This window comes from Argiope bruennichi, chromosome 5, assembly GCF_947563725.1.
Source record: "Argiope bruennichi chromosome 5, qqArgBrue1.1, whole genome shotgun sequence".
Classification (NCBI taxonomy): Eukaryota; Metazoa; Arthropoda; class Arachnida; order Araneae; family Araneidae; genus Argiope; species Argiope bruennichi.
Genome location: NC_079155.1, coordinates 93,588,188 through 93,613,391, shown reverse-complemented (window position 1 = coordinate 93,613,391; position 25,204 = coordinate 93,588,188). Strand labels below are relative to the sequence as shown.

General features: G+C 29.0%; 1 protein-coding gene across 1 annotated transcript in view; it reads left to right on the top strand.

Moving 5' to 3' along the window:
- LOC129968147 (nephrin-like) overlaps positions 1-25,204 on the top strand; it is a 494,644-nt gene that overhangs the window by 149,581 nt on the left and 319,859 nt on the right. The gene's annotated exons all lie outside the window — the stretch shown is intronic.

Sequence of the window (25,204 nt, the reverse complement as noted above, 5' to 3'; positions counted from 1 at the left end):
ATTTCATCGTAATTAATTTCTTTTAATTCATGCATGCTAATCATTCTATGAAAGTCTTGTTAATTAAGTAAAGACTGTATGACAAGAATGAATGAATATTATAATGAACCTAACTTGCAATTTATGAAACTATTTATATAATCAATATGGCTACTTCTGAAATTATATTATGAGTTAAATAACATGAATTGATTAATTCTTTCAAAGCATTTCGTCGAAGAAAATGGCAGATTTTTCATTAAAAATTTCAGAATCAGTAAATATCCGATTCCATCATAAAAAAATTTAAATTTGAATTATAAAATGAAAATATAATTGCAATTAACATTAATCAAATTAAATGATTAGCATAAAAATAATCTGAATATGATCTCTATAATAACGTTTTTTTAAAACTTAAAAAAAAAAAATATGCAAAAAGTATGATGTGAAAGATTTATGATTATATTGAATTAGTAATATTGCCTCGCGTTTGAAAGCAAAACTAGGGATGTATTAGGACGGATATTATAATTTAAAAAATCGATCAAATAACGGGGACGTTATCTGATCTTGTATCCTCCTTCCAATCTTCTGTAATTGGAAAATTTTTAGCCCATGATGTCAGATTTAACGTACATCAAGCTCCTATATACAACCGATTTTCAGTGGAATTGGGTTGCAACCTTGGAGCCTTATGACACTATAATCGAAACTGAGGAACAAGACATTTTCCGATATGTAAAAACGCAATTGTTCAGACTTATATGATTCATTTCTTCTAAAATAAAATAAAATATGAAATTTATGATATATTATGAAAAATAAAAAATACGCGATTTATACGATAGTATGAGCAATGTATATGACAAGGTCAACAGACTATTGTGAAACAGCTTAGCTAAATACTGAAAGGGTTCTTCAAAAAAGAAAATTGAAATTGACAAGAATTCATTTAATTGAAAGACGGGGAATCTAATCTTTTTTAACCATCTAAATGTTTATTTCGTTAAGACTTTTTACGTCAGTGGATCAATTCATAAACTCCAGTCACAAAAAATGGTCAACAATGCAAGTATATTTTTATTCAGATCAATACATCTAGAATTTGTAAAATAGCAATGAGAAGTTAAGCACTATAAATGCACCTACAATACATATTAAATTTCAATCATGCTGTAAGAAATAATTAACGAGTTGCTAAGTCTATAACAACCCAGAAACCATCGGGAGATTCAATCTTTTGAATTCGGAACAATCTTCAAAGCGTATAACTTAATTTAGTAGTTGATAATCCGATAGCTTTGTCCCCTATCTATGTTAAGGTGTATGTACACACTTGAAACTTCGAAAATCGTTCAAAATATCGAATATTTTTTTTATTGCTTAATAATGTTCTCTGATCCTTTATCTTTCAAACGATACCAAGATGTTGTCAATATTCGAAATATTTCTCGAGTTATTATTTTTCTTGAGGTGCTTTCATTAAAAACTCTAGTTACGGTTTTTTTTAAACTCATTTTATGAAGAATGATATTTTTCCACTGTGTTGCTTCATTCAAACAATCATAACTCATCAAGAAATTAACCAAATACAATTATTTAAATATCAAAATAATCTGTATGAAATAGCGGATGTTTTGTACCTCAAAGTTATATTTATAGAAATAAATTTTTAATAGCTATTTAAAAGTTCAAATTGCAGAATATATCTCGCTTTTTCTATTTATCGTTGATGAAAAAATTGTTAAAAAAAACTATACATTTTTATAACTTGTTTGAGGCAGACAACATGAAGACTAATATTAGGCATCGTTTCCAACTAGAATTGAGTATATGTACAAATTAGAATTTAAGATATCATGTTTCAAAAAATACGCTAATTAGCTCATTAAATGTTATTTAATTAATTAATAATTAGTGTAATATTGTTTTTTCTCACTGAAATGAATTTAAACATATATTAATGACCTACTGTGGAAAAACTGTATTTTTAAAGTTAAAATTTAAAAAAAAATCTTCTAGTGTGTACGTACACCTTAAATTATATACATCATCTACTCATGTAGATTGCATGCAATTATATGGAATAACATGTTGTAATATTCTAAGCACTTCAATATCTATATTCTTTTGAAACATTGTGATTTATAATCAATCTGCTTTCCACACTAGGAATAAAAGAATAGATAATTAATTTTACTTTAAGTGCAATTTAAGCTTTAAAGATAAATCAAAAACATTTTCATACATATTTTAAAGAATTTCAGTCATTGAGTTCAAATCTATTTCGGTGACAAATATCAGCCAGATTTATTTATAAGGAATGACGACATGTCAAGCAATCCCAAATGTAGTTTCGTTCAAACGTTTAAAATTGTATTATAAATTCAATATATATAAATGTAATATTATTTTGGTTGAAGCAGGATGCAGGTTCAAAGACACTGAAGAGACAATTTACATTTTTTTAATTAATTTTAATTTCCATTCCGGGAAAGCAATTTATTTACAAGCAGGCACGAGCAAGACACGTCCACACCAGTGCGAAAAAAAAGCAGAAGTAAGAAAAGGGCGTAACAAATGATCACTAGTCTTATATAACATGGGATTTCCGGCCACGTGGCGATTGAATACACGTGCTGACCTTTCACAAGGGCAACGGAGGGATCATTTTCCCTTGATACGTAGAATTGATTGCGCAGTAATTTTTACGCAGCTTCATACGTGGAATGGTATCAGGAAACAAGAGAACACTTTAGAATGACCCCGGCATGGGCCGAATTAGGCAAACAATTTAGGAAATTAATTTAGATCAAATTATATATTAGAATATATATATATTCTATCACAAATTAATTACTGAAACTTTCAAAAACAGAAAATACCAACGAATAAATTAGGATTTAAATAAATTTAGCCATTTTAGTATAGATTCAAATGTAGCGCATTAATGAAACTTGAAAGGAAATGCAAATTTGATGCTTAAATATGCATTTATATACATAAATTATCAATGCATATTAATTTATGAAGTGCGAAGAACTAAAGCAGTATATTTTTTCTCTGAGTTCTAGCTTCACTTCCATTTGTAAGATATTTTAAATTGATGCCAATATTTCACAATATCATAATTTTTGTTATAAAACTACCATCATAAATTAACGGAATAATTTTGTAATATAAGGAAAATAACAAAATTCTTCATTTCTAATCGTGGTCCAATGGATACTTCCTAAATCGTTAGTGATATGCATATAATTTGAATAGAAATATGCTATAAATGAGGTAAAATTTTATACTTTATGACGCTTGAGAAAATGATTTGACGATTAAAAAAATTACGACGGCTGAATTTCTATATAACCCTACCATCCTATTAGCCACATTAATATATATATTTCTTCTGCATTAAAATTTATTGCTAAAAATTGTCATTTTTCTATGACCAAAACTAGCTGAGTTATATGATTATTATTAATTTCTATGATTTTAGTCATACTCACGGAAGATCAATCAATCGAATGATGCAAATTAAAAAAATAATAATAATAAAGCTCCACGCGTCACAGGTTTTGGTCACAATATAGATAAGTTTATATTTTTAAAACGCTTAAATACTAAAAATTGTTAACTGCATGCAGCTATAAGATCGATAAATTATATTAAAATATAAATTTTGAAATTTTATGCAGAAATATATGTATTGAAACAAGACAAAATATAACTTTATAATTTGTATGCAACATTTTTCCAACTGCAGATATGTCCATCTCTAATGGATTTGAAACGAACTATCTAGTTACGAATAGTTTGATTTAACTAATTTTAAGTAAGACAACACAGGATCTCGCCAGTTGACGAGAACTATCCCTGAGCTATCAGCCTCCTTTTCTACGCTTTCACTTCACAACGGTGGAAAGAAATTTCACTTCGGCAGGTTTTTCATACACCAGTCCTTCATACGAACTTCTTGGATAGAACTGGAATTCGAATCTTAGACGCGACGAGACCTCACTATTAGAACCCCATGAACCTGGACCAGCCTTCATCTCAATCACATAAGAGATAAATGTATAAAATATAGCTCAAAAATATCGTTGGAGCTATCTTTATATAATATGTTGAATTTTTTTCATAGTATTCTATTTATATACAGTAATATTGCTTTCCCTTAATTTATTGCAAAATAGTATAAAAAATATTAATATCTAAAAGATACATTACGCATTACTAAATCACATTCGTTCAAAATTGAAAGCATGCGTGTTCAAGTAAATTAGATTACTTTAAATTTTTTAATTAAATTAAACAATGTTTGAATTATCTAATATTTTTCCAAGAAACTAATTGAAATTACTAGTGAATTATTTATTTAGGGTATTGGATTAGTTTACTAGAAGTACAAATTCAAAAGTCATAAAATGCCATTGCTTGTCATCTCTTTGTTTTGTTTCTTTGATTGAGAAATAGCATGCATATTCCGTAGCAAACATATAAGATAAAAAGAATCATATCAGCGGCAGCACGTCACAACCACACTAAGAACTTTTCAGATTTTCTGCTATTTTCTAAGAAAATGGCAGATTTAATTTAGAATCGGTCCTTAATTTTATATTATTTTAATTCTCACATTCCTAATTTCATTCATGTTCAAGTACCTCAGAGCACAGGAACGTTTTCATTTCTCTTTCAAAAATCAGAAAATGTCCTATCCTCCTCTAAAAATTGCAATGGTAAATTTAAGGGGGTTGATACACTAAGGATGAAACCGTTTATTTTATGGCTATTAAGTAACTATATCAGGGGTTGCGAACCTTTATGGATGAACGTGCCATTTTTTCTAAAGAAATGTTTAGTGAGGTATAGACATGCCGTCAAACAATTTTGACTTGTGATTATTGGGAAAAAATTAAAACTAAATGCTAATAATTCAAAAATCTTTATTTAATACGAAAAAATACATTTTGCACTGTATAGTAGTAAAAGTTTTTGTTATACGTGTCATTCAAATTAAAGTAATATTATTGTGACTTCTTTTACTGCAGATTAAATGACAAATAACTTGTATTAGGATTGCAAGATATTACTTTTGACAGAATGCATGCTGAGTTGGAGTCATCTGCCAAACGGTTTCTAAGAGTCTTTAATGCTATTCATCTTTAAAATGACTCACAGGCATAGATAGATGAAAATATGGTTAAAATAGCATGAGCATGAGTTTCCAAAATTTCGTTCCTGGCAATTTTACTTATATTGCTTGTTAATCTTTTTGTTACAATCAATCCCACCTTTTCCCTTGTATCAGTAAATGTTTGAATCCATTTTGAACTAGATTGGAAATCCATCAGTTGCATTTCAAATTCTTCAATTTGCAGCTAATCGAATTGGGACTAATTCAGTTTATCAAATGAAATGGCATCAGAGCACATAATAAACTTGAGCGTTTCCAATAATTCTTTGAACTGAGAAAATATGGCTGAAAATTCCTCGATTGACGAATTAATTACGGAAATAAATTCTTCAATAACTTTGTCTGGTTTCTCATGTACATCAAAATCTTTGATATATATTTTTTTTCAAATTTAGGAAGTACTTGTAGTTTTTTAATAATATCGTTCCTAAAACATGCAATCCAACGTCAAAAATGTGAATGAGATCCATCATAGCGATAATTGTTTTATTTGTGTCTTGAAGGTTTATGTTTAATTCATTGAAATGTTGGCATTTGTCTGTAAAAAACATCAATTTTGAGAGCCTACAACTGTAGATACTGTTCAATCCCCCCCTCCCACATTTTGCAGAAACAGTGCGATTCCTTCCAAGCAGTCAACAAATCTTTGAAGTATGTTCCCGCGGCTCAACCAAGGAACATTAATATACATTAGTGATCCATTATCGACCAAGTTGACTTTCCAACAATGCCTCAAACTTTCGCTTATTTAAAGCCTGCGACAATATTAGGTTGACTATTTTTGTGACTAACACCATTACATTATCAATAGATGTTAAACCACTCTTAGAACACAAGACTTGTTGGTGAATAATGCAGTGGAGTTCAAGAATCGAATGTCCTACTTCTGTTTGAAATTAACTAATGAAACCCACCATATTTGGAGCACCCTCAATTACTCAAACAATTCTTTTCAATTCAATTTCTTTCTCAGCAAGTGAATTTTTAACAGCTGTAAAAATATCTGGGTCCTTTTTCTTTTTTTTTTAATGGAATGGAAACACTCACGTTTGTTTGTAATACTTCACAGTGAACTTTTTATTTTGAACTAAAGTGCAAACCGTTTTGATCCGCGGCTTGCCCAAGATATTGTGTCCCGTGTAAATGGTTCGCCATCCTAGAATTATATGATTGATCATCCTTTGAGAGCTCTCTGAAAATCTCGTTGTTCCACAGACTGATCTAAGCGAGCATCTCAAACAAACAAAGCAGCCACTTCGTATATTTAATCAATCACATATGATGAAAGGAAAAATTTTAACAGTGATAATCAGGCGTCTCGGGTGCTGGTCGTAGTTTCACTCAACCGACGTTTTTAGCATTTCTGTATTAATACAGGCAATTCGAAATTCAAAATTTATCATATAGGCGCTGTGGCATAATTAAGATCTACAAATATGTGCATAAATCTAAAAGGAGAAATGTTGTTGAATTAACGCTGTCAAAACGTATTAAATATTTCTTCTTATTTATTTATTATTTCCATATTAGAAAAATGTTTCCTACTGAAAAATAAAACAAAAAATTCTAAAGAAAATAATGGAAATATTTGTTTATTTTAATGAGATTTCAGTTACTTCCGTATCAATTTACTAAGTTATTTAAAATACATATTTTAAAGTACATATGTCAAGAAAATTCAAGTTATAAGGATTTAATTACTTTCAGTAGAACAGATAAAAATAAATAGAAGTTTGAATTTTTTTTTCTAAAATAAGAAAAAAATAATAGTAATTAGCTCATACGGGCATAATCCAAAAAATCATAATTATTCATCATTCATTTTTCGCTATTCGAAAAAAAACTAAGCGATCTCAAAAAATTTGATGAAATGAAAGTCAAACTGAACAAGTTTCGTCGCTCAGATCGATATAAATTGAAATCTTATAATTAGCCATTGCTTTGAATGTTAAATTTACTTTTTTTTCGTTTTCTAAACATTAAAAAAAATGAAAAATTAATTGGCAATTTCCTCTCCTCCCTTTGGGAATATTTCAACTAATTATTTCGTGATTAGCAGGAATATTTTTTATTCAATTTCTTTTATCTTTATTTATATATTTAAAAAAAAGATATCTCCACATCAGTGCCTCCCTCAAGCATTTTCTTTAGAAAAAGAGTATTTTTTTTCTGGATACATAAAAAAAACGGTCTGTCATAATTCTAGTTTAATCAAAATAAAGTATAGAAACTGAAATTACAGTATTAATCAGTGAAGGTTTGGCAAATAAGTAGAGTAATTATTTAAGAAAACTGTATTTATGTATGTGCTGCTTTTTACCGTTGCGATTAATTTGAAATTTATGTCTTCATTTTATAAATATTGAGTTAGTATTTTTTTAAATTATATTTTCGAAAATTTCTAATATATATGGAGTGATACCTTTTAAGCACGTTAAGAATAAATACGGTTAATTAATACTATAAAAAGAAAAATTCCGAACATTTTGATCGTTTGTTACGTTACTTTTTTCTTACTTTATTTACAACAGTTAATGAGAGAATAGAAGAATAACGAAAGCTCCTCTATTATCTCATTATTGGGTTGCAGAACAGGGAATGAATCTTTCTACTCGGTCATTAGAGCCCCCATAGATTAGACAAAATACCAAAGTTCTAATAAATTACAACTCGTGCACAGTTTTAATAAGGTACAATGTAATTTATATTACCGACTGTATCGAATAAATTGAAAAAAACAAGCAAATTTTAGATTGACCGCATTTATAAAAATTTATATGACTATTGAATATTATCGCATTTAGCAATTACAGCATCACATTTTGACTTAACCTATAAACTATGTTATAAAGGGCATAAACTTGATCCATTGCCATATAGCTAAGGTAATACCTACGCCATTAGACTCTTCATATCAGATCACCCACAGACGTAATGTTTTCATTTTATTTATTTGCTTATATTGATTTTGCTTATCATAGATAATATATAATGAAACGTAGAGTGGTAAAAAGTACAAAAACTGAATTATAAATCAATAAAAAGAATTAAATAAAATAAAATACTAAATCACATAAAATGCACAAAAATAACATTAAAAACACAAATTTTGAAAAAAAAAATCAAAAATCGAACCAAGTTTGTGACGATAATTTGTATTTTAATTTGATATTGTTGTAATTCTTGCTGCAATATCAAATTAAAAAACAAAATATTAATGGTCATATAAAAATTAAATTTCTAAAAATTTCTAAATTTCTGTGGTTATAAATTCTAAAAAAAAAATCTCAATTTGCTCAACCACATCATTCCGATAACTTTACGGTATTGTCTAACATTCAGAATGTCGGATAGCATCATAGTAATGTCGTATTATATGTTGCGCTAATTGAAGGGTGATTTTTTTTTCTTCTATATACTTGTTTAATTGAAAATCTTTAGAATAAATGCAATTAAAGATGTTATGTTATTCATTACCTTGTAAACTGCGCATGCAAATAAGCCTGAAACGACATAAATATGAGAAATGTATTAGACGGTGGCATGTTGAGAAATTTATAACATATTTGTTATGAAGGATTAAATCAGGATCAACAAATCCAATTAAACTCTTTACTAAGATTCCCGTTTCAGCATTTGGTTTAAACGCTCCATACATTTAGAATCTAAAACAAAAATTTGTTTTAACTCTTTCTAGGGCCATGGGAAGTATGCTTCCCACCAAATTTATCAATCTTTGTATGCAATTATGGAGGTTGACATAAGTTCTGACAAATTTTTTTACAAAGACAAAAACTTAGTTGTTTCAGTTCTTTATCTTACACAAAATGATCTGTCTTAATTTGTTACTTAATTATTAATTGATCAAAATAATTAATCAAATTAAATTTATCTAATAAGTTAAATGAATCACTTTTCTTATTCTAATTTCAAGCCTAAAAATATTTTTAAATAATATGACTAGAAGAAAATGGCCCTTTAAAGGGTTAAACTGAGAACCTTTCTATTTCAATGCAGACACCAAATAAATATAAAGTCAACCTCACCATGTATTGGTGTTGTTGTAAAAATTCTATTAAAATATTTAATGTAAATGTTCAATAGTAAGTGTAACCAATCAATCCATGTAGGCTTAATCAATCTTTATTACATACTTCATAATTACGTGTTTCAATTTTACATCATAATGTTGCTTTTATCTTCAGGAACCATAAAAGTTTAAAGAAAAACAACAAAGTAATTTTTTTTTTACTTCAACAAATATTTTCCCAATATAAAGAAAAGTGAAATAAAATATATAACTCAAGAGTATATCAAAGTTTGAAAGAAACTTTTAGAGTGTCAAGAGTTTCAAAGAGCTCAAAATGTCTGACAGGAGAAATCTTCAAAGATTCTTGAAGAGAAGGACATTTGTTTTTCAGGATTTCAAAACTTAAACGTTCTACAAAATCATCCAAAATCCGTGAGGCTGTATCTGATATCTAAGATCTTATAACTCGAATAAAAGGGAGGTAAATCCTTAGAGGCAGATTGACGCAGAATAAACATAGAGTAGTTACTTTTTTTTGAAATCCTAGTTTGGAAATAAAAACACTGTTTTATTTTATAGCTAACAGTATCAGAATAAACAAAGATTTTATTAAGAACCAGCCATGACAAAACTAGACAATAAAAATTCTTTTTTTTTCATATTTTTAATGAAATATATTTCATTTAAATAAGGCTTGTTAATTTTCATTAAGCTTGACAATATAAAGATAATTATAAATTGATCTTTCAAAATCCAAAAAAAAAAAAAAAATATTCACCAAAACCATGATAAATAAGTCAGTAAATCATAATAAATTATTATTTGATATGCTGCATGATAAATTTTACATAATATTTGTTGATTAATACAGTTGAACCTTTTTTTTTTGCATATAAAGTGAAATTTTTGACACAAGGCGAAATTCACACTATAAAAAGTTTGACATACCAATAGAATTAATATAATTCAAATTAGTTATTTCAAAAATTAAGAATTTCTGAAAATCCGAATAAGCATTATAATACTAATTACATGAAATGGAACTTTCAATTCAAGAGAAATCATTCTTATTTACATCTTAAGTATTTCGAGCAAATTAACAATTTTCGTAGGCGTTCAAAATCCATTATTCTTATTGACGTCAATGCATTATATAGAAACTAATTAAAACGAATGTATTAAACATTAAAATATATTGTCTAAATACGTGTTAAAAAAGAGTTTCATTGTGCAATTCCTACATCCATGCAAAAAAGAAAAAAAAATGCTGCCACGTACTAAATAATAATTATAAAATTTATCTATTAAAAATTAATAGATTTCATGGCAATAAGCAAACATTAAATTTTTGTTTTTATTAATTTAGTTCTCCCACATTCGTTCCAATTATTTGTTATATTAAACTTTTGATATTAAGATTTTTAACAGTCGGATTATTTTTACTGTACACCATACGAACAACGAATATTTCTTTTAAAAAACTTAATCTGCATAATAGATTTCCTAATTTGGAAAACACCTTTGAAGGGAATACAGAAAAATATCATGATGTAGGATCTTATTTTCTGCTAGAAATCCTGACCTGTGAGTGGGCATTTGTACATATACAAATAAATGCCAAGTGGCTGGGGTATATATATATATATAATACCGAAATAATTGAATTGTAAGTCCATAAAATGAATTAAATTTTCTGCAAACGATATCAATAAATTAAGAGATTTTTTTTTAGTGATAACAGTAGATTTTCAATTAATTGTCCAATATTGTTTACAAAAAATTCAATAATTTCTTTGACGGCCCAAATTAAATTCATCCCTTAAAGAACAATTAATGTGTCGATCATTTTATTTCCACTTCTGCTATTGACTACGATTAATATATATATATATATATATATATATATATATAATATGATATGCTTCTAGTTAAGTCTAAAAAATTTAAAATTATTCTACTTTCATTTCACTTCCGCAAGGGCTGTTCAAATTTTTAATAGAGCAGATAATGTTTCAAAGTGCTATGAAATAAGTATGGCACATTTTGTTTGATTTTGTCAAAGGGTGTATAATTGTATTAGGCTCAAGTAAACAACGAAATAAATGAACTTTCAGTTTTATATGCATGGATAATAAATAGTTGAATGTATGCATGAAGCAAAATCTCTTAACGAATTTTTCGAAAACACTTAAATCTACTTTTTATGTAATATGTTGCAAATAATTTTTCCATTATTATATATGCAATAAATGGGTACTTTTTTTAGTTAGAACGATTATATCGTAGATTCCATCGATTATTCGGAAACAATGATTAGATTCCATTGCGATGAACATTTATTTTTCATCCTGAAATGTATTTTTATGCCAACAGCATTATTCTCAAATTTCGGATGTAATTATTTATACGGACATTTAATTAATTAAAGGAAAATACTATGATAAATTTCAGACAAAATTTATTATTCAACTAAATTTAAAGTAACGATGCAAATATTTTCGTATCTTGTGGCTTCCAATGTATTTAGGGCCTGATAAAAGAGATTGGAATTTCGTTATTTATAACTTAGTTTTGTCTGTTAACACACTTCTATTTAATTCAGAAATATCCAAAAATTAGAAAATTTTAATTTAAAAGGATCAATAAATGAATAAAAATATTGTACTGCCAAGACTTAAATTATACAAACGGTAATCCAAAAAAAAAAAAAAAAAAAAAAAAAAAAAAACAAGGCAGAGGAAAAATGCTTTATTAACAATAGGCACAGGATACAAATGGTAATTAAGAGACATATGTTGCGGTCACTTCTCTATATAACCATCAAACCTGTTGAGGCATTTGCCATTCCGCTGGATCAATTTGTATAACCCGTCTTGGTAATAATTACGTCCATGGCTATTGAGCCAATTCTGGGTACCTGTTTGAACATCACCTTCTGATATGAACCTTGTTTCGGATAAGTGTTTCTTCAATGCCGGGAAAAGGAAATAGTCACTGGGAGCCAAATCGAGGCTGTATGGGAGGTTGCTCCAGACCTCCTACCTAAACGTTTTCAGCAATCTCTCTGCCCTCTTCAAATGCATGACGTCATTTCGCCACCTGTTGTCTACTCATTGATTCGCCCACGTTCTCTTCAGCGATTTGTCTGTGAATGTCCGGTGGGGACATATTCTTGGGCCATAGAAATCGTATCAAGGCTCGTACCTCTGTGCGAGACCACTTCTATAGTCGCCTTGCCATTACTGTCGCTGTTTCAGGTCTCAGTACTAACACTATCTGCTCGAACGACCGATCTAAGACAACTAGGGCCATCTGTCTCCACTCTGAGTAACAATATTCCCATCCACAATTTCTACTTTCCAAATACTGCTGCTTGTAAACATTTTTTTTTTTGGATCACCCCTCGTATTTGAAACAAAATGTTAAATACAAAAAGTTATGAATGAGCAATGGAGCATTTGTATTTTCCTCCGATATATTTAAGGGGGTAAAGAGATTTAAAATTATTAAATCCTCTATCTTCTCATACATATCTGACTCAGAGTAGAAAAAATGGAAGACAATTTCATCATCGAATATGATCAACAAAATGAATAAAAATAATGAAGCAGATATTTTAATTTCTTGTGCCTTCCTATGTATTTCAGGCCGGATGTTAGAAATTATGGTGAAGTGTTTTGACTTAATTTTTTTTGTAAATGTATCTCTGATTTAGCTCAGAAATATCCTAAAACTGTAAGAAATTTAATATATGATGACCAACAAATGAATAAATATATTGCATTTCCGTGTCTTGATTTGAATTTGCAATAAAATGTTATGAAAGTGAAAAATGAAAGAGTGATGGGTATATATTTTGTGTCCTTCGATGTATGTAAAAGTTGAAAAGTATATAATGTTTTAAAAACTTTTAAAGCCCTCAAATCCTATATCTTCTGATGCATATCTGACTCAGAGTAGAGATATCCAAGAAAAGAAGAAAATTTTCTTATCGAAGATGATAAAAAATTGTGGGAAATAGTTTTAAAATCATTAAATCCTGTATTGTATGATGTATATATACTCAGAGGAGAGATATCCAAATAGAGAAGAAAATTCTATTATCGAAGATGACCAATAATTATGGGAAAGATTTTCAAAATCATTAAATCATATATTTTATGATGTTTATATGACTTAGAGTAGAGATATCCAAAACCCGAAGAAGGTTTATCTTCGAATACGACCAACAAGAGGAACAAAATATTCGATTCAAGTATTGATTTATATTTGTAACAGAATAAAAATCTGATAAAGATTTATCTCAAATTTATTCTGAGCAAACGTGGCTAGTAAAACCAATTTAATTATAAGCTGCATTGCATAGAGAATACCCCTACCCACAGTGAACAAAAAAAATAAACAAAGAAGGTAAATCAAGCAATTTCTGCTACATCAATTTGCCGCACCATCTCCCAGGCTGCACCAACCATTTCCGCCTCGCCTCAATGCAACAGCTACACGATCCACTAACAATCCAAACGCATTTCGCATGGTTCTTTTCACCTTACCCTTCCCCATTTATGTTCCCTGACACGTGCCTAGATACAATAACCATGTTCTGATGATTGGACAGTATTCTTCGCCTTCTTCTAAGTATGACAAAGAAGATCGAATGGGAGGAGGCGAGGCAATGAGATGTGTTTCCATGCCCTGCCAGACAACTTCAGTTCCTTACTTCCTTGATTTCTTTCCTTCATCATATCATCAGGAGGCAATGACAATACATGGACACGTCTGCTCTGCTGCTGCGATGCATTCCGCTACAAGGATAAGTTTATTATGAAAGGATAATTTGACGTTTTCTTTGGACTCATCTTGACGATTGACCTTGGTCTTGGGATGAGTCTCTATTTTGCCAAGTAAATGTAAAAGCAATATAACTTAGAACAAAATATAATAAGGGCAAATTTAAGAATAAAGTATTTCATTGAAATATATTATCGCCATATAGCTAAAAGGCACAAAGTCAAAAAGAAAATGAGTTATTATGTTCTTAATGCTGTTATTGTTGGAACTAAAAGAAAATAGGCATATTAATACCTGTGATGTATATCGTGAACTGATGATACACTGCGATATGAGAGACCGACGAATTGGCCAAATGAAGAATAGCTTAGCTTATTTTCATATTACCCACTTTATTACTTGCCTTTTACACTATTGGGAACTGAAAATTTGCACAGTGAAGTAATTACCGTTACATGACAGTTGTGTATTTGATTGATGTCTTATAAATATCATGGTCTGCTGCGGGGAAGGCATTTGGCTCTTCTATGATATAAATTATTACTTTATACTGGTTTTTTTATATAATTTCTGTCTATTTATATTCTATGCTTATTAATTCTACAAAAGAAATCGTCTTTTAGCATCTCCATTAGGGGGAAAATAATATGGATAAATTTAAAATGTCTTATTTCAAGTGTTTTTTATTGTTTATAATTTCGCGTTTATGTGCATTTATTGCTTGTTTTGTATCATTTCAAATCGTTTCAAACCATATGGCAAGGCTCATAAATTTGCAGATAATATTTTAACAATTTTACCTTTGGAGTAAATGTTACTCCTAAAGGAAACACAAAAGAAAATTTAAATCAATAAAAGTAAAAGACTTGGGATGCAAAAAGAAAGATTTTGCTACTAAGAAACTGAAACCTAAAATTCACTCCTGACACTCATGATATGAGTTGAAATTTCCTAAGAAAATATAATGCAAATCCTGTATGCTGCGAGTCCTTTTTTTTTTCCGCCCTCTTTCAGGAAACAAGGTGAAAGACATGTACTATCTGCACTGGTGGCAAAAGCGATACTAAAATTTACAAAGGAAATTGATTTATTATTTTTGATAAAAAAAATACACCAATTTTTGTTTTACATTTATTTACTTTGAAACAGAGTTAATTAGTCTGAAGTAGAGTTATTGTTGTTATATATGGCACTTATCATAGACAAGCTCGCGATTTTAAGCCGACTTTGTGCAGTGGCTTCTGAAAGTAAAGGCCCCTCAGCCCCAGAGGGCAGAAGTCTGACTTCTAGCTTATATGAAGATGGCACTCACACACTCGCTTGCACAACCCCTTCTTACAGGGGGGATCTTTCAAACACCTCACTGATAGAACGAAGGGAAAAGAACAACCATGCCCGCACCAGGATTCGTACTCGGGACGCTTAGATCCCGGGGAAGACGCGCTACCCCTAAGTTCAGGACGCCGGCTGAAGTAGAGTTAATAACTTATTATATACCATTCTAAAAATATACTTAACAATGTTCAATTAATTTGGACACTGTTTTATATATCCAAAGAACGGAAACGTATTCTATTTTTACCAGAACTGTTATCTCGTCTTTATGTCAAAATCACTTTGTCCAACCATCGAGACCATATAATATTTCTGTATTATCTTTTTAAAATAGCAAAGTAATATTGATTATATTAAAATAAAAATTTATCTAAGCAGGTATAATACAAATAAAAGTTATTCTAATAATATATACAAATAAAAATTACTCAATTCACAAACTGAATTAATTAAATATTAGTAATTGTTAGCACCGTCAACTTGATCCATTCTCTTAATTATCATTTTTTTCTGATGGAGAGATAACATTTTAAATCATATTAGCATATTCCCCTTCTTTTGCCTTGATAACTTTTAGAAATATAATGAGGACCATGCTGTGTTGTAACATTTTATTCAATGTTTTTTATGAAAATATAATTTTATGCAATCGTATTAGAATACAATCTATCGATACAATTCAAATTAATAATGCATGCATTCTAAAAGCAGACGTTGCAAGAGCAGACTTTGATGATATTTGTCTAAATTTCTTAATAAGAATAAATATGGAAGTACTTTTATAAATATTCTTATGGGATACATTTAGAAACCATGAAATTCAAATGAAGGATATAATTATTGCAAAGTAGTGTTTGAAGAATTCTTTAATTACTATCATAAAATGTTTGAAGATTTTTTAAAAATAATTGTAACAATAAATTATATTAATAATTTAATTTAATAAAATTTAAAAAAATGCCAACATGGAAGTTTAACTTTATTTTTAAATCCAAGAACTTATAAAACATTTTAACTAATGAACTGCCGATAATGCAATTTGAGCAAGACATATAAATGTTAATATTCATGAATGGGTAAAAACAAAAAAATATATATAAAGATGAGCTCCTCATAAACCTTAAATCAGAGAAATGAATAAAATTTTTGTCAAGAATATTTCAAAATCCAGAACTTTAAACAGTATATTAAAAATAAACTGCATATATATATATATATATATATATATATATATATATATATATATATATATATAATATAAGAGAGAGAGAAAGGGCAAATAAAAGTTTTTTCAAATTATTTTCAAATTGATAGAAATACTTCAAAAAAATTCAAAAGTATCACTAAGAAAAATCATTTTGTGAATTTGTCTAGCTGCATTTCGTAAGTCTTCAGTTTTTATAAATATAGCATAGAAGATCCAAGGGGAGGATTCAAGCCAATGAAATATATATTCTTGCCTTGGTTAGAAGACTATATTTGTCTTCTTTGATTTTTTTTCAGTCCACACTATGTGGAAATTATTTGCACTCAAAAATGCATGCTTTATCCCTGAGCAAGTACGCCTATTATGAAAATATCTTAGCATCTCGGAATTCATCAGGATGACATAAAAAAATCAATATGCTAGATTTTTTTACCTTATTAAACATGTCTATACCACGAAATATATTTTTATAAAGTTGATATTATATAATATGGTGCAAATTTTAAAAAAAATGCCTGTATCTGTGATAAAAAGTCTCAAAGAGAATTAATTAATTCAGAATAATGACACGCAATTATTGGAATAATTATGCAAAAGCTTTATTATAAAAATGTATGAGGCAATATTTAAATATGAAATCACAACTTATTAAGAGATTCGATTCAAATAAATATGAAATTCAAAAGCAACATTTCATGTTCCAAATATAATATTTTCAAATTTAATGTACAAACTATACAAGATACAATTTAATATTTAATATGAAAGGCATAGATAACGTTCTGCTAAGAATATATGGACGAAGCATGTAAACAATTGAATTTAATATTTTAATGTTATATATTTAAAATTGGGAATGTATTTGGACTAATTATGCAATGTGAACACATTAATGGCGTTACATTTTGAAGCAGGGTTTAAGAGAACTTAAAAATATATGATCGAAAATTTTTATTCAAACAATATAATCTATGAAACTGCATGACAATAATGTTATTTTATTCCGATAATTTTAATCGAATGGAAAAATACATTAAATCATAATTTAATAATATTACGCTACTTATATTTTAATTTTAAAGGTTATAAATTCTTTTCATAAACAAAATAATTCATATTCCTATTTGCACAAGATAATTTGTTATTAATGATGATTATTATGATGATTTGTTGTTAATTGTTATTAATGATGTTAATTAATGATTTGTTATTATTGTTATCAATGATGCTGTCTGATATTCTGAATTTCCAGAGAATATCATTAAAATATCGTATAATGTTCATTTCCATGTGCTATTAGGAACATACATTTCTAATTTTATCAATAAGATAGAAAATATTGAATAATTATCTTAAAATTCAATTTAACTGAATTTATTTTTAAATGAATATAATATTTTTTATCATATATTAAGCAATGATAACAAACATTTAATAGAAATTATTTGATTTGATATAACAGAGTTCAATGTCATTAGTTACATAACTCGATATTTATGTCCAAATAAATATCACATCGATCTCTACAATATTTATAAATCTGTTACGTTTACGTTTTTAACTAGCAAGAAAAGTTTTCAAATAAATATATTTTTGAAAGTGGATATTTCCAGCGTAGTAAACTGTAATCAAAGATATGTAAGTTGTAAAGCTGAACATTCTGTGATACCCAAATTGCAGTTTACGAAATTAAAACTGTTGTGGACAAAAGTAATTTCTTTGTTTTAAATAATCATCTTAAATCGGACCTACCAAATTTCATTTTATACTAGTAATAAATGCATTTATGCAACTGCTCATTTAGAATATAGAACGGAAATTTATGATTTTAATTGAATATGCGTCTTTAAAATTCCCTTTTCTTTAAAATAATAATTACAGTTTTATTCAGTTTTAAAAATGTTTTCCAAAAATAGATTTTTCTTCATTTCCAAGCAGTTTTAATTAAAACAGTGCTTAATCATTGTTGCGGCAACAGTGTAGTTCCGAAGGGAAAAGTTTAATTAGAAACATTCCACTAGTGCCTAAATAAGTTAATGGAAATATTCTTATAAATAACAGAGGCTTAGATTAAGAATCGTTACTGAAATTATCGGTTTTTCTTCCTAAATTCAATATCTTTTGCAAACCTATGTTGATTAGTCCTACATTTTTAACCGTTTGTATTCTATCCATTTTGAAACGATTCCAGAAATGCCCAGTGTATCGGGAAAAGGTTATTGATTTGTTTAGTGGAATGTTAATGAAGTATCGATATAATTTAATAATTCGTTCACACGCTTCGCTGGGTTTCAATGAACAAATTTGAAAGCACTTCCTGAGTTTTTACGTTAAGTATCTTTTGTGGAAGGCTTTCAAACTGAAAATGAGAGAGTGTTTCAGAGTTAATAAAGATTTTAAGAGTTATGTGAATCATTTTGTTCTAATATTATCATTAAATGTTAAACCATAAAAATCGGGAATTTTAACTATTATATTCCATTCAAACAACTCATTTGCTGAAAGAGATTAACAAGTAAACATACGTTGCTTAATTATTCGGGCATTGACTTTTATTGCTGGAAGTTAGGTTTATTGCTGTGGATAAAATATACAAGCTCTATTTTAATAGATGAAATTTCTCTTAAAAACTATTATATAATGTAGGAACTATCAAATGTACAAAACTTAAGTTTCCGATCTTGTAAATGATCGAAGTTAAACAAACATAAATTTTGTTCTAATACTACTGGGGATTCTGTTTTCCTTGATGTTACGGTATTAGTGATGATGTTAGTATTAGTTAGTTTGATGTTACCGTACTAGTTATGTTGAAACTGTTGATCTAGAGCTTTACAAATGATGATTAAAACATATTTAAATAGATATGACAAGATATTTTGAACGAGTATTAATTGATTGATTAATCATTAAATCTATCGTTGATCCCACTGCACCAAACGTAATGTAACCTTGGTGCCTATAATTATTTCAATTTCTCAGAATTATAAAAAAATAAAAAAAAATGTATTCAACAAAAGTACCTAACACATTGCGGCAAAACATGATGACGATATACCAATAAACTTTTCAAAAATCAATAAGTTTAAACGAAAATAATCATTTTTTCAATAAGATAGGGAAAAAATCATGAAATTGCAATTCGCTTTTAGAAATTCAGGCGTTATAAATCAGAACTTTTTGAGCAATAGTTTCTCTTCCGTACAGTTTGTTACTTTCACTTTGATGTATAATGAATTTTCTGCTAAAATTATGACTGGCTATTGTACTCTAAGCTCTTGAGTTATAAATTCACTGCGTTCTTCAAATTCATAATAAAAAATCTTTAGAATTGTGTCTTTAGGATATGAATTTTATGTTAACACTGAGATTCAGATTTCAGCAACCGAAGCTAATGACTTGAATTTTTCTGTTCAGATTGATATTTGTGATATTAAAACATTTACTGAAATCTTCAGAAGGATGATTGAAAGAGTTTTCATTAGATTAAATATTGGATCCTGGTGGCTCTTATTTTTTTAAAAGGGCATTTAACATTTCAGACTTTATCATCAGTTAATGTTAATATTGCTGTTTTAGATTATGGAGTACAAAGTATTCCAATAATGTGAGAATTGGTATTGAATGAAAAGTATGTACAGACTAAGGAACGCGCGATAAAGTACCACAGAAAAAATAAGTAGCCATAATTTCAGACCACTTTTCAGGTAACTGTTTCGAGAGAAGGTATTCAGCATATCTAGAAATCATTTTCCATGTTCGAATCTTATTTATTATAAGAAGTATATATTTCGAACAATTTGATATTCGTAGGAGGATTTTTCTTCCATTAAATGTATAATTATTTCATTCAGCATTAGTGTTGTTGTGTATATAAATTAACACATGGCTTATAGTTTAAAAATAGCCAAAATGGTTATTTCTTACAGAATCTCTCATTGTTTTATAATTACAAGGATTTGTATCAGAAAAGAATGTTTCTCATTCACTTCTTAGCCATGTAACCATGACATTCATTTGATCAGTGTATAAAAAGAGAAACTTAGTACAATAGACTTGGAAACAGGTATCCAAGGTAAAGGATTACTTGCTATCTTCGGAAAGTTGGTGGAAATTGTGAAACACTGTTCAGTCAATTAATTTAAACTCTCTCTACTAGGAAACTTCTGAGCTAGAAAAATTGTTTCGGTTCTTATTGTTCTTGGAATTAAACTCAGTCTTCTTTTATCAGTTATTTTAGCTGATCTCACAAATTTCATGTACGATTTTAAATGTTTTTTTAGTCGCCTTAACGTGTCAGGTATTATTGTATTTCAAAGTGTTATGGGAACGCAATTAGGGAATAAAGTAATATTAAATTATAAATGAAAATTAGACAACACGTTAATTTATTATTTACGAAATCTATAATACTACATGGGAGAACCTTAGAAACGAGGATGAGAAGTTACTGGTTTGGTAGTTGGTTTTCGTTACCCAGGTGGGTACAGAAATGTTGGGGGTCGGCTATCTCTTGTCGATGACGGGACGTACTTCCTATAGGAAGAATTGTACAGTAACTGGTGATGGCCTTTAGGACTCAACCATTTCCAGCCAGTGTTGTCGCAGCGTTCCGGTCATTGAGATTTTTTAGTATGCCTTCCGGCTTGTAGGAGTAGCTGGTTATAGATTACGAGATCTGTAAGATACACTTGAAAAAAAATGTTTAATTCTAAGTTACTTATTTTTCCTAGTACTGTCGAAAACAATTTTTTCTGCTTAAAAATATACTGAATAATTATGTTGGAGGTAATTGAAACTTATATTGAATGAGTACTGAATGAAAATAATTATTGGATTAATGAGATATCTTATGTAATCTCATTTAATACTATTAGCAGATACACGAAAAAAATTGAATGATTAGCATAAACAGCATATTTTTCTATTTCATTTTTGACTATTTCAATATTTCACATTCTTATTTATTTTTTGGTTTCAAAGTGAAATTTAATTGAAAGTTTTTGAGACATTCATTATTTTACATTGCAATTATTAATATATTTTTTTTCAAAAAATCAGAAAAAAAGTATTGATAAATTTATTTATAAAATGAATAACATTAAATTATGATGAAAATAGGTAATTACCGATTTATTTCAAAAATTTATACGCCCACTTGGGCTGTGTTTAAATTATATATATAACTTTCTAAGTTATCATGAAAAATGCCTGAACTTTTCTTAATCTAAAATATTTACTCCAATCTTTGTCTTCGAATTTTCCATTTTCTAAACCTTCCAAAGTCTATATTGAACCCCCCCCCCTGTATCCTTAAATGAAACATTCGACATCTTGAACATTGAAAAGAATATATTTCCGAGACTTTACTTCTTAAAAAAAAAGAATCCCTGTTTCATCTTTTTTGTAGAACGGCTGGCGATATAGATTCATCTAAAATCCACCGAGTCCCTGTAGATGTAGAATGGAAAAAATGTAGGTGAATAAAAATGGCTTTAGGGGGGGAGGGACTGAGCTGAAAAACAAAGCATCTTTAAAATCAATAAGAAAAAGATTGCTCTGTTCAAAGGGCCTGTGTGTATATGCATTGGTGTTCGGTGAAGAAATGAGCTGTAACGCCCTTTCTCTGCCCCATCCCACGTTTGCTCGTCTTCTGGGATGAAATCTTGATGCCAAGGAATCAAATCTTCTTGTTTTCTTTTGCGTCATTTTCCTCTGTTGCTCTTTATTTTTTTTGTTTTGGCTTTAAGCAAGGACTTTGATTTATACATTCCAAAGCAGAGAAGGTAAAAAAAAAATGAAGTAACTGATACTTCAGAAACACGGAAGAATTTTTCGTCTTTCTTACCTATTTTTATTTTTTTTCCTTCTTGCTCAAGTTTTGAAGTTTTCTGAATTTTTTTTGTAATGTTAATAAGAAATCCAACTTCGAATTTTATGTTTTTACGAATGTAGTTATGAATCGGCAGGAACTTACAGAAAAATAGATTTTTCCCTCCAAGGCAGCGAAGGTTTTTCGTTGTTTTTAATTTTTCAAGCATAGTTCCCTAGAAATTAGAATTATTAGACAAAGAAAAGTTGCTTCTTAAATTCATGGAAAAGATTTTGCTAAAAAACTTTATTTTGTTGCATTTAAATAAGAATCATAAATTTCTGCAAGTAAAAATGACGCATTGAAATTGACCTTTTTTGAATCTGAGTAAATGACGCAATTTATCTAACAACATGCAATATTATACTAATGGGTGACTAGAATAGGACACAGATAATTATATTTAGCAAGGTAGTTGCATAGGAGCTATTCTGTAATTTATACACTATGTGCAACAATTCGAAGAAAAATATTTATTTTCATAGGGAAAATTCGACAAGAAAAAAAAGCTTAGAAGCATAACTGCCAAGGAAGATTGTTATTTGTATCTAATTGCAGGTATTCTCCAAATCGCCACACCAAAATTACTTTAATGTCATCTTTTCAACAACCACTCGAGGGCTGCGGTGGCCTGGTGGTGAGGTCTCGGCTTGTGAGCCGTAGGGTTTCAGGTTCGAGACCCGATTCCACCGAAGAACCGTCGTGTAAGGGGGTCTGTTGCACATTAAATCCGTCATACCAAACGTCCTCCCGCTGGTGTGGTGTGGCGTGGAGAGGGGGTGCCAGCTCAGGTGTCGTCCTCGTCATATGACCGCGGTTCAAAATTACAAGGTCTGCCCCAAAATAGCCCTAGTGTTGCTTTACAGCGGAACATTAATATAACTAAACTAAACTAAATTAAATCAGCAACCACTCGAATCTCACGTAGAAATTTGTGCAATACGTTTCAAAAAATAAAGGTTATCTGCTAGATGTACAGGAATGTGTTTCATACATCGCCATAGATGTGGGAAAAGTTCTATTAAAGGCGTTCACATGCCCATTAGAATACACAACATATGATGTCTTAACTAATGAATCCAGATTTTATTTTCAAATTGTCCAAAGAATATTATTCCTGAGAATATTCAATGATAATTATGAAAAATATATATCGGTGGCTACTTAGACTCTGCAAGCACATGTTTCTTTTTGGAATGCAGCACTGATCCAAATGTACTGTATCATTCAAATTGTACTGTTTAGGCTCATAAATATAGAGACGATATTTCTATCAAGTTGTTTGTCCTTAGAAAGAGGAAATGGCTAATTCCTTGAACCTATAAGACGATAATGCTGTACTATCCAAAGTTGGGTCACAAAAGGATTATATTCGTGAGGATTATATTATGCTCATGGGATGGCAAGCTCCTTTATAGAGCTTAAACATGATTGACAATCTATAGGACACCCTGGCCGATATATTTCTGCATTTAATACATCCCTTGCAGCCTTTCATTTCATCTAACTGCCTTGACACAGCAATAGATTTTACAGCTAACTTAGTAAATACACATTATCATTTTGAGCATAAAACATAACTGTCTTTATTGAATAGCTAACTGCAATGATTCCACCTTATGATAAATATATCGAAACTGTTCATGTAATGAACTAGAATGTATTCATTTTGGCATTGCCACTTTAAAGGCTTAAATATTATAAAAATGCATAGTTTTTTTAATGTTCATTTGTGAAGTGCTGTTTTATCCATGTTTCTGTAAAATTTCTGAAATTTTAAAGCAAAGAATATTCTTCATTACACTTTTTTGGGTTTTTCCTTTCATTTTGGAAATGGTGTATTTCTGATTATTCATTTCTTATAATTTTTTTTTATCATTGTTCATAGAGCAAATGAATATTTGAATCATAAAAATTTTGCATGAATAAAATGACAATGGTGGGAGGAGTGTTGTGCCATTAAACTTTTAAATCAATAAGAAACAGATTGATTTGCTCCCAGGACTGTACTTGTATGTGTTGATGCCCGCTGAGAAAAGAAAATGCTGTACGAAATTGCCGTGCTCTTTCTATTTTTCTAGTCCAGTTCACGCTTGTCCGTCTTCCGAGATGAAATTCTGAATCCAAAAGATCAAAAGTTATTTCCTTCTGTTCGTTTTTTTTTATGTTCAGCCTCGAAAAAGGATATTCCTTTCATTGCTTCGCAACTCTGATTAGAGGTGATAGTTTTTAATTACACGAAATAAAATTTCGAAAAGCTATTGCTTTCTCAGATTTATGTTACATCGTTTCATTAATGTGTATATAAAGTCCAATGTTAAGGCTTAAGTTCATTTTTAAAAAAGAAGGAAAACTGTAATTACAAACTAAAAATAAATCAATAAATAATGAAAAAAATTACGAAAAACAGAATAACCAATAGAAAGTGATGCCTTTTATACAATGAAAATACTTTATTTTATATTAAAGATCACGTGATTTACTTTTTATATGATAATAGAAGGGGTCATTTTTTCTGAAATATTCTTGAAAATGTACCATTTTTCTTTGAATAACATGGATACAATCTCCAGTACCGCAAAGTTCCGCTTACATTTTTTTTTCAGTATTTATGTATGAAAAAGCAAAAATGGAAATAAATATATGTGATGCATTTTTTTAAAATTCTGATATTCAAATTCTTAAGATATTTTACTACACTCAACTCTAATTTGGGTAATATCAATGCAATAAATTTCGAAAATTAATAAGAATTATAGAAATAGTAGCACAAAACTAAAATTTATGTAATCGTAATAT